Source organism: Xyrauchen texanus, chromosome 46 (assembly GCF_025860055.1).
Source record: "Xyrauchen texanus isolate HMW12.3.18 chromosome 46, RBS_HiC_50CHRs, whole genome shotgun sequence".
NCBI lineage: Eukaryota > Metazoa > Chordata > Actinopteri > Cypriniformes > Catostomidae > Xyrauchen > Xyrauchen texanus.
In genome coordinates, this window is record NC_068321.1 from 15,562,082 (window position 1) to 15,570,944 (window position 8,863).

An 8,863-nucleotide genomic window follows, 5' to 3' on the forward strand; every position below is an offset into this window, starting at 1 on the left:
CCCCACCCCCAAAATGGTTTGGTTTCAAAGCCATAATGCGTACATGCATTTTAAAATAAAGCTTCTAAGCTTTCAAATGATACCTATTTTGTGTTGGTCAAGACTGTAGTTATTAATTGAAAATATATATATTTTTTCTCGGCAGTTAAGGAAGGATTGAATGAGGTCCAAAAACTTTTTCTTGGGTAGGCTGGCTTTTATAGCCACACAGACAGGAAGTGGGCATGTGGGTGGAACACAATCAAAACCCAGCTCTAATACAGTTCAGCTTTTACCTAAATCTCAGAATTAACCAAAGCTGTAGCAACATCATCTGGGTGTCAATTTTAAATTATAGGGGAGTTATTTTAAACTATAGGGGAGTTTAACTATAGCCCTGATGCATATATAGGGTAATTGCCTGAAGTCTTAATTCCAGAAGTTTAATCCAGATCAAGGGTTAATGATAGGTAAGGTGAGTAATGTTTTCAGCATTCACATTTCTGTGCTTTAATGATCTTTTCTCGTGTGAGCATGATTGCTAAGGTAGTAATTTATTTTGGAAATGCTGCCAAAGTTAAGCCCCCTCCGGTGGTACAACCAAGCTTCGATTGTACACTTTGTTCGAACAACAAGGGAGGAGTAAGGTGCCTGACCAGGAATTAAGGTAAGATTCTAAGCAAAAGCTGTATAATGCATAACTTTAAATGTTGGCATTTCTATGGCTTCCTTAAATATTGTAATATCACTTGCTTTTTCAGTTTAATGACATTACACAGCAACCTTCTACAGCAATATCATTTAAATACATAGTCAAGGTTTAATGGAAAACAAATATAAAAATGATATGGGTCCTCTGCATGGCAAACATATTTGCATTAAATGTTAATCACAAACTGCAGGATAACGCTGCACCTGAGAGGAATAGGAGTAGCCCATACAATGGATGATAGTGAATCACTAGTGGTACATTATACCCAAAGCTGTTGTCCCAGCATGGTGCATTGCTCGGGAAAGAGGAACTGGGATACTCCCATTTTCGAGAAGTATGTCTTTATACAGCCAACACAAGTTTGGGAGGAACATATTCATTTATAATGCAAGTGTGGATAATTGATGGTTACATAAAAGAGGGCCTGGTTTGGTGGAATTTTGAAAATGTAGACACATGACAAGAAACCAACAAAGCACCAGCGTGATGCACTGACATGAATCAGACCTTGTTTACAGACCAAGCATCACCATTGTGATTTCATCTGGAAGATGTTTAAGAGGTGTATTATCAGGGCATGCCCCTATCTTTTCAGCTCTCCCACTTTTTTTATTGCTCTGTTTCTGTTCTTATACAACACACACATACACACATAAATTCTTCTCAAACAGATGAGCCGAGAACATAAGAGGTGTGTCCGAAGACTGCAAACTGCTATTATTATACAGTGGAGGCACTCTGAAATACTGCTGAGGGTGACTCTTGGGAATTCACAAATATGCCATTCCTGTCCTGTCTCCTTGGTGTTCATTGTGACTTGCTAAATTTATTGCATGAAAAGGCACCAATTGCTCAAGCAGATAGAGGGGCTTTAGCTATTGATACGTCTGTTTGAAAGAATTTACTGAACTCCGGAGTCCCAAAGATGGAGGCGTCTTGAAATATGTGGGAAATGCCTGAAGTTTAAAGCCTTTCTGGTTTGTCACTAACTTTGTGTGCGTGTCTCAAGTACATAAATTATGTACCAAACAACTCTTGTTTGCCTGACACTCAACTAATTGGAATGGTCTAAAACCCAAAAGTCTAGAAAGACCATGCTGGTCTAGGTTTTGCCAGTGAAAAGCATGGCTATGCTGGTCTACCACCTAGACCAGCACCAAACCAGCACAAACCAGCCTAGGGAATTGGATGCTAGTATATTTGGCATGGTATGTCTGCAATGTGATAGCTAACCAAAGACAAAATGATTTTGAATGGGATACTTAGTAATTGATCTACAGTAATTATTAATCTCATTAAACAAGCCCTGCCCTGGCACACCTCTTAAAACACTTATGCCCGCAGGGCATATAACCTACGTGAGTGTGGGCACATACTGTAGATATAGCAGTGGCTAAATGAGCATATTCTCCCTAAAGCAAAGGAATTTTCCAGAAGTAGTGTGAAAGGCCCATGTGTGCTTCTAGTGTAGATTGCAGCAATGAGAGAGAGACAGAAAAAGGGAGGGAAAGAGAAAGATTTGCTAATAATATTGGTCAAGCACAGCTTACTCAATAGTCTTGTATATGCTGCACTATACTGCCATTCGAGAGCAACTGAACTATGATCCCACCCCTGCAGTTGGGGAGGTGTGGTTAGAAAACTCCTTCCACATGATAGAGGAGTCTCCATAAATATCACAAACATAACCAAAAAAATTGATTTGGTAAAGCGACATAGAAGTGGCATCTTGATTCATTTAAGCTATTTTTTTTTATTTTTTTTTTATAAAATAGTGGAGTGATTGAGTAAAATATGGATTTAGTAGAAAATAGAAACATCTCCAAAAGAAGTACAACAGAAAAAAAAAGCGATATTGCCAGTTTATTTACTTTGATAATGTGACTGATTAAGAAATTCAAGGCATTACAAGCAATTTACTTCAAAGAAACCTGTGAATAATAATTATATTATGTTTTCGTGTACTGTTAGTGTATTCTAATACTCTTTTGGCTGTAAAATGTCTTCACCTGCAGTAAAGAGTCTTTAACAGCTTCACATGCAGGTGTTGAACTGAGGACTTTCTTTAAGGCTGGCAAATGATAACATGCATATTTGTTTTCAGTTTATTGTAGGTAAATATCCACTTTATTGAGCTCACATTTCTTGTAAGTGGCCATTCACAACAAATTTATTTTTGCATCCGACTGCACTGTTTTTCAATGGTTTTCTATGTAAACATGCAGTAGACAGATGACTGTAACCAGCTCTTGCTGTTTTTTTTAGTGTCTTTTTAGAATTACCATTATTACGAGATTCCGACTTGTTGCCCAACCTGGTCATACAGTAGCTTGTTTTAGAGGAGTTAAATCTCTGAACTGTTATCTGAATACTGATTTACATCTTGATTCACATAATTTTGCTGACCTATATTACTTAGGTTGCGTTCCATTCAGAAATGATCATCCCTAAGCCCTATTCCTTTTGACGAATCCACCATCCACTGTGAGTGCTTTTGAGGGCTGAAAAGTGAGGGGCTCAAAAATAATGGCAATTCGGAACTCACTTTATAAGTCATTTTTATTGGAAATTCAATTTAATCTTACAGCATATAATCGAGTCGCAGGACAATGCCCTATTTACCAGTTGAAGTATGTCCAGAATTTATTCATATTACTCACATGCATACCTTCACATGCAATATTTTACCCAGAAGTGCATCCTTCATCAAAAGCAGTACATACACTGGGCGGCTGTCACGTGCCCCCCTTTCACTCTGGGCTCCAGTGCGACTGCACACCCTGCACTGCCTGTACATTTACATTTACATTTATGCATTTGGCAGATGCTATTATCCAAAGCAACTTTTACAGAGCCCTTATTACAGGGACAATTCCCCCGGAGCAACCTGGAGTGTGCCTTGCTCAAGGACAAAATGGTGGTGCTGTGGGGATCGATCCAGCGACCTTCTTACCAGTTATGTGCTTTAGACCACTACACCATCACCACCCCACCAAGTTACGCCACTGGAGCAATTAGGCAAATATTTTACCCAGTGTCCAGGCCAGTGGAACCAACTTTACACAACTGTTAATCTTTCCACACTATTGCCGTTTACCAGACTGTTGGCATGGTAACTGGAATAAACTGGTGCTGTTGCTTGAGGAGGCATTTGTATAAACTGTATCCTCTTTATTTTAGTGCTATCAGATTTATTATCTGAAACCAACAGATGAGATTGGGGAAAAACATTCAATACTCATTAAAAAACAAGACAAAGTCTCTCTTGTATGTGTATATGAGCCTAACAGTAGAAATGTAACATTAAAGGTCTGGATCTGCTAAACAAAACAGCCACCAGCTGTTGAGTTGTGACAGCGTTGGATCGAAAATGTAAAGAAACTTGAAGTCATAACCTGTTGACAGAACAAGCCAAGCAGGTTTTCCCATTCTTTATTTATTTTATTTTTTTCTGAAGAAAATTAGTGGTGCTTGTCTGTGCAAAAACATACTACCATGTTGCTAGGGTGCTGCCAGGACGTTCTTATGTGGTTTATAGAGGGTTGCTATTAATTTGCTATGTTGTTCTGGCTGGTTGCTAGGGCATTGCTAGATGGTTGCTTGGTCAGTTGTTTGTTGGCCCAAGTCAAACTAGTCCACCACGAAGTCTCTATGACATTCTCATTTCTTGGGTCCATCCTTCAATGCAAGTCAATGGGATTTTTTCCTCTGCTTTTACACCTGGTGAAAACTGTAAGATGGTAAGCTTTCATTGTCACATATTTGTAAGACATAGTGTTAAGCATTGATGGCATGGTTTAAAATAAATAAGCAATCTTGCTGTCTAGTATTTCTGAATTCCATAAGATACTAAAAGGTGAAGTGTGTACATTTTTAAAAGTGAAAATCCTCTCTCATATCCCAGCTTATAATGCAGAGACAACTTATGCTAACTAGTTATTTGACAAGTTCACATTATCATATATAAACACAGGAGGTTTTACAGCCTAGCCAAAACAGGAGAGCAAATATTCCATCAACATAAGGCATGCCTCTTTAATTTCACTGTATATATACTCTATTAAATTATTAGCATAACATGCCCAATCACCCAAAACAGATGTAAAGCTTTTAACTGGTATAGCAAGCCCACATTTCTCATCATTGGGCCACGTCAAACCAGGGAAATCACATAAGCAGGGACAAAGAGAAATGGTTTATGCTCACAAAATTAGTGTCTGATGCATTAGGGCCTCTGTCGTCTAGTTTGTATCCAGTATATAAACAGTAAGTCACAGCTGATTAGGTTATACTGTAAGAATTTTTGTAATGTCTTATTCTTGTAATGCTGGAAACGCCTGACGGATTAGTGTATAAAGGCAAAGGAGGTGGAACCAAGTAACTTCCAGTGCTGCCATGTCTGCTTTTTACAAGCAATGTTGGACTATTTTGGAGTCGATTTAAAAAATTGGAAAGTCGCATGTTTCAATTTAGCCTTGTTTAATATAGTTTTTATATGTCTTCTGTTTTTAATTGTTTTCTGATTTTGATACCAGATGGAAAAACTTGGGTCGCTCATTTTCTCTTAATATGGACATTTTCTTTTTTTGGGCTTGTTGTGTCAGACCAGGTTGCTTGTTACTCTTGTGAGATCAAGTCATTGTTCATGATAATTGGCTAGAAAGTTACTGTGATACAAAGACCAACATTCCATGAGGCGCATTCTTCCAGCAAGCATAGACCGGCTCTCTAGTGAATCAGTCTCCGGGGAAGAGAAATGATTGTGCTATGCCAAAACAAGCCAAGCATGGCCATGAAATGATGTCAAAAGTTTACAGACTTAATAGGCTTTCTAGTAAACAATCAGATGTTTGGCAGGCCTAATCCATTCAAATACTTGTTGTGGAGAAGGGAAAGGTTATGTTATACTGGACAGTTTAGCAACCCACATGTTAAAAAAAAGCAGTTTTGACCTTTAAACCCGGTTCCTATGTCAACAAATTTAAACTGAAACAGGAAGTTTGGACGTGACTTAGCACTTAATTAGGAACACTATGGTGTCACCTGTCACCATGTCTGTCTGATGGGACCATGGCATCATTGTCCCCTGTCTGTCTTTTCGTGTAATTTCTTTATGTGAGCGCACAGATCCGGTGGGTAGTGACCGGCGTTCACAAGTTACCACCGTACGCTCTCCGTTGAGTCACGGTCCTATCACCTTGTTAGGGTTTTTTGTCTTACGAGGACAGTGGCATCACTGTTCCCTGTTTATTTTGTTCCAAACATGTTGATGTTTACTTCCTTGTGTGTTTCAGGTGCCACTGGCATGTGGAATTAGCATTTCCATGGTCTCGAGGGCCGTTCCCCTGCTGCTGACAATGTCTATGGAGGCCACTCCTCTGCCACTGCCATAGTCCACGGAGGACGCTCCCCTGCTGCTGCCAGCGTCCATGGCCACGGAGGCTGTTCTCCTGCCACTGTCAGCACTCACTTCCCTGGCTGTGCTCACGACCACTTTGTTGTGCATTCTAAAATGCTCACTACAATTGTACAGAGTGGTTACCTGCGTCACCGTATCCTTTCAGTATAAAACCAGTCTGGCCATTCTCCGTTGACCTCTCTAATCAACAAGGCATTTCCGTCCGCAGAACTGCCGCTCACTGGATGTTTATTGTTTTTGTCACCATTCTGTGTAAACTCTAGAGACTGATGTGCATGAAAATCCCAGGATATCAGTAGTTACACAAATGCTCAAATCGGCCCGTCTGGCACCAACAATTGTGCCATGGTCAAAATCACTGAGATCACATTTTTCCCCATTCTGATGGTTGATGTGAACATTAACTGAAGCTCCTAACCAGTATATGCATGTTTTTATGCATTGCACTGCTGATACACGATTGGCCTATTAGATAAATAGCATGAATAAGTAGGTGTACAGGTGTATCTGATGAAGGTGAATTTTGTTAATGCTTATGAGAACACTAGCATATACAGTGCATCAAAGCTAACATTCATGGACTTCAAAAACGACAAAACTATTTTGATTTAATTTCAACTGTGTTTAAAGTAAGCAAGCATTGGACTTTCTTACGCTCTCTTTTGATCTGCAATTTCAAACATCCACTTTTCTCTTTCATCCAAAAGATGAATGGGTGGAAAAACCTAGGGAGATGTAAAAATACAAATCTGAAACCATGATGGAAGCTCCTAGGGCCAGATTTTGACCCCTCACTTTCCTCTTCACAGAGCAGTGATACAGCAGTGACATCAGTACCTCATGAAGAGGAATCCCAGATCTTTTCATTCCTTAGAGACCAGCAGCTTGCACACCTCTATGCCAGTAGCAATAATCTTCTATCTACACCAGCAAGGTAGAAAAGGCAGATTGGACTAGTGAGAGCAGATTTTAACCATTGCACACAGCTTCTCAATGGTGTATCATACAGATAGCATACTTCGTTACAATATGCATACTTGGAGGAACCACTTTAAAAAAAAAATGCCCTGGAATGCAGTAAACACATACATTACTATACCTTGTGCAGTATATTTTGTATACTGCACTCTATTAAAAAAAAAACAGTATGTGAAACAGTATGTAGTATGTGTGTAACATTTACATCCTAAAATAGTAACGTTGTTGTTGCATGACCTCATTACATTGCATGTTAAATTAATTTTCAATCCAATACATTTTAATGAGTTTCTTTGCAAATATATTGTTACCATATTACAGCAGTGGTCGATCCGCTTTGCTGTAGAAAGATGATTGAAAAATAAAATGAAAAAATAAGAAGCCCTTGGTTTTCATGCCCATACAAGGCAGTGACACATTCCTGCCTCAGACATTTGTTGGCTCTTTAACATTTTCTCCAATAGAAAGCTAAATACAGAGCAAAGCTTTCAAGAATTCTTATCTCTGTACAATAATAGTGGGGTTTTACACTTATTTATGTAAAGGTGAAGTTTTCCAATCTTTGTAAAAAGTGTCACCCTTGAGGCGGATAAGTGTAAAATATACATCATTCATTCACAAGGTTATCATGTACACACTGGTGTCATATTTGAGAGCTATTGGACTGGGAGACCAGGGCTATAGAAATTGTCACATGGGGAAGTTGTCACAAGGGCTGTATCTCAACTACAAGGTAACAAATGCTTGTTTTCATGAATTGCTGTTTTACTGTTTTCATTTTTCTAAAAAGAAATTAAATAATGGCAGGCTCTCATTGTGATAACTAGTTTTGTGTGTAATCTGATTTCAAAGTAATTATTGTAATTGGATTAATTTTTAAGTAAAAAGCAGTGTAACACATTATATTTAAAGTCTTGTAATCAAGATTATGGTTACTGACTTTCAATTACGTAATTACTTTAAAGTGCATTACTTTAGTTAAACACATTTCTAAAATAATATTTATAATATTATTGATGTATAATACATATGAATATTAATTCATATGTTCATACTGTATGCAAGTCTGTTCACATTTCTGTGACAGCTGGTGTGACAATGAACAAGAGAATATATCAACATTACTTTGTGAAAAGTGTTTTTGAAAGTAACTTAAAATTTATGTAATTAGTAATGTGATTACTTTTTCAATGAGGTAATCAGTCATTACAATTGTAGAGAAGTACTCTGTAATTTGTAGTAGATTATTTATTTATTTTGTAATTTGCCCAACACTGGTGAATCTTACCTCATATAGTGTGATCTCACTGATCTCACCAAAAAAATCAACCATAAGAGGTTGAATTTTCTGTCTGCTAAAATTGGTCTATGCTTTCCAAATTTCCAAACTGCCTCCATGGCCGAAGCTGGAACTAGAGTTGTCCACATTCGTACCTTTATGCAATGCACTGCTCAAGCGGAACACATAAGCAAACATCCAGCCTGGTCTAATGAAATTTACTTAAGCATTGCAATGTTTTTGCAAAACTGAAATGACATGCTTCATTACATTTTGGCTGCACTTTTCAAGTGAAATTCCAGCAGGGGGCTCCAAAACAGAGCAAAATGAAGTTGTAATCAGATGGTGAATTTAAAATTTAGGTTTTAATAAACATACCTCCCTAACCTAAAACTTTACCCTAATACCCTAATAGTTAATCCTATTGGAATAAGTGTATATATGTTGGTGGGTCTGTAATACAAGTGTTAAAATTTATAATTTTTCAAAAGATGCA

General features: G+C 38.0%; 1 long non-coding RNA gene across 1 annotated transcript; it reads left to right on the plus strand.

Annotated features, from left to right (window-relative positions):
- The first annotated feature begins 293 nt into the window (after nucleotides 1-293).
- Nucleotides 294-7,822, plus strand: LOC127638585 (uncharacterized). Its single transcript, XR_007969878.1, has 3 exons — nucleotides 294-449; nucleotides 557-646; nucleotides 5,986-7,822. It is a non-coding gene; the product is annotated as an uncharacterized LOC127638585 (long non-coding RNA).
- The last annotated feature ends 1,041 nt before the right edge of the window (nucleotides 7,823-8,863 follow it).